Source organism: Engraulis encrasicolus, chromosome 9 (genome assembly GCF_034702125.1).
Source record: "Engraulis encrasicolus isolate BLACKSEA-1 chromosome 9, IST_EnEncr_1.0, whole genome shotgun sequence".
NCBI classification, from domain to species: domain Eukaryota; kingdom Metazoa; phylum Chordata; class Actinopteri; order Clupeiformes; family Engraulidae; genus Engraulis; species Engraulis encrasicolus.
The window spans coordinates 55,267,150-55,269,649 of NC_085865.1; the positions used below are offsets into that span (position 1 = coordinate 55,267,150).

The window sequence follows — 2,500 nt, forward strand, 5'->3', positions numbered from 1 at the left end:
TCAATGCAGATAGGCTACCTGCTCAGCACGGAGGTAGGTAGGCTACTCTTTTCTTGCGCTATGCAAACAGGGTCATCTCTTGCGCTTTGCGCAGATTAGAATGGCGGTCCAGCAACATTCAAAACGCAGACTGGTGCCCCGTCAAAAATCTCGTCATTATTTTACCACACTTCAGCTATAACGGGCGTTGTCAGATGGTCAGAGACATGGCCAAGTAACCAGAGCTTTGAGACCGCAAAATAAAAACAGAATGAAGGTTCAAGACTGACAGCTGTTCGCACCGCCACCTTGACATTGGCAACTGATGAATATGACGTCGACTAATATCGACAGAATCAATCTGCAAATTCGATGACCAGGGCGGGCAGCATTGCACCCGGTTGAGAAACCGCTTTTCTTCAAGACTATGATATTAGCTAAAATAGGCTCACCTTCTCTCAAGTTCACACCATTTGCACCTGCTGCGACAGGGGGCATCTTCACGTTCGTGACATTTTCTGAAATTGAGTGGGATTCATTTTACAAATAGCCTAGGCTTTGCTATAATTTGGATATTTGAACCAACATCGACCCATGTTGGTCTTTTGGGACACTTGTTATGAATATAGGCCTATCAAAGACAAATATGGGTTCACAATGATAGCCAACAAAATGAGATTATTTTTTCATTTGACATCGGCTATCACAGAAGGCCACACGGAATGGGAATGGGATAGGCTAGTTAGGTATCCTACTTTGTAGGCTGTAATTTTGACATTTGGGCTCACCTTTCTTGCAAGAAATCAGCTGCAGTTGCTTTCCTTCATTTTGTTTCCCCTGTCTCTCTTGCCTTTCTATTCTTTTTGTGAAAGCCTGGTGTTTTAGAAGTCTGTTTCATTGCTAAACCGGCTGCTGCTGCGTTTAATGCCTAATAATAATGACGTGAGTGAGTGTTGATTCCGCATATTGTACAATCAAAAGTCCGCGAGAGGGCGGACTAAACCAATGCGTGATAATGGGGGTGTCTGATATAGAATATAGCTGATTTGCAGGCTAGTATATCCAATTCAACAGATGTATTTCCAGAGAACCTTGGAATTACATAAATTACCAACATGTATTGACATTATTTTTAAAATAATGTTTAAAAAAATGAAAGAAGAAACATATTTTCCATGGGAGGGCCCCCGGTGGGCCCCCCAAGTGGTCTGGGCTCTAAGAATGAGTCAGGGTTTTCCCCCCCTGTTCCACGCCGCTGCACACACACACACACATACGTTAAAACTCACACACACGTATGGGCATATCCTTAGTATGGGCTACACACACACACACACACACACACACACACACACACACTTGTGCTACAAATGTGACACCCTAACTACTTTTGCATGACCCTAATGATAGATAGCAAAACTTGACATCTGTAAACAGCCGCAAAATTACATTAAAATACATTACATTTGCCAGATGCTTTTATCCAAAGTGACTTCGAGGACATCATCATAGCACACAAAGTGTACATTGCAGACTGCAAAGCAGATATAAAGTGCAGATATACTTGCAGATCCAAAGTGCACAGGAAATATACAGAACAATAGGTGCAAATGCCAAGTGGGGATAGGTTTTTTTATTTACATGTACATTAGCACAGGGTTAAGTAGAGTACACACACACACACACACACACACACACACACACACACACACACACACACACACACACACACACACACACACGCGCGCGCGCGCGCCTTAGTCTACCCCGAGTCTCTGCCGGCTCAGGCATCAGTGCAGTAAAAATGTAGTCACAAAAAAATCAATCTGAACATGTCCCACTCTAAGTATATGGTAAGGGTATGATGAGCATACAACAATAACACGATTAGCTGTGATTAGCTATTCAGCTGATGGAACAAAAAACCTTTGAAGTCTAAGGGCTCCCAAGGGCCCGGCGCTACTCTCTCTGCACACGCACACGCACACGCACACGCACACGGACACGGACACGGACACGCACACACACTCACACTCACACTGACACATTAGTGCCCAGCATTGTCCCCTTTAGAGAGGATTACCACTATTATTATTCTGAGGAGTACGGAGTCTATATTACCATTCAGAGGAGCATGGTCTCACTGCAGTGTCCCTTCTGAGGACACCCTTAATGTTAGGGTGAGTCATAACTGCCCGAAAAGTTGTTTTCTTTTATGGGTCCATTTTCTGGCAGAACACCTGAAGGACTGTCTTCAGAAGTGATTCTTACTCCTGACTGCTGTCGAAAAACATTAAGGTCTTTTTCTAAATGGTCGTTTTGTGCCTTTATTTGACAGTGAAGCTGAGCAGTTGACAAGAAATGAGCGGGAGAGAGATCATGGGGGAAGGGGAAATGGCCCGAAATGGCAGGACCTGAACCCAGATGCAGATGGGCTGCATGGTCAGGTGCACCAGCGTACTGCGTCACATTACCCACAAACGTGAAGGACTTCAACTGTAGTATCTCCCCCAGTAATGGA

At 44.4% G+C, this 2,500-nt stretch overlaps 1 protein-coding gene across 2 annotated transcripts in view; it reads right to left on the bottom strand.

Moving 5' to 3' along the window:
- The window catches only part of zbtb47b (zinc finger and BTB domain containing 47b), a 47,921-nt gene that overhangs the window by 32,493 nt on the left and 12,928 nt on the right, over positions 1-2,500 (bottom strand). The window lies entirely within an intron of this gene.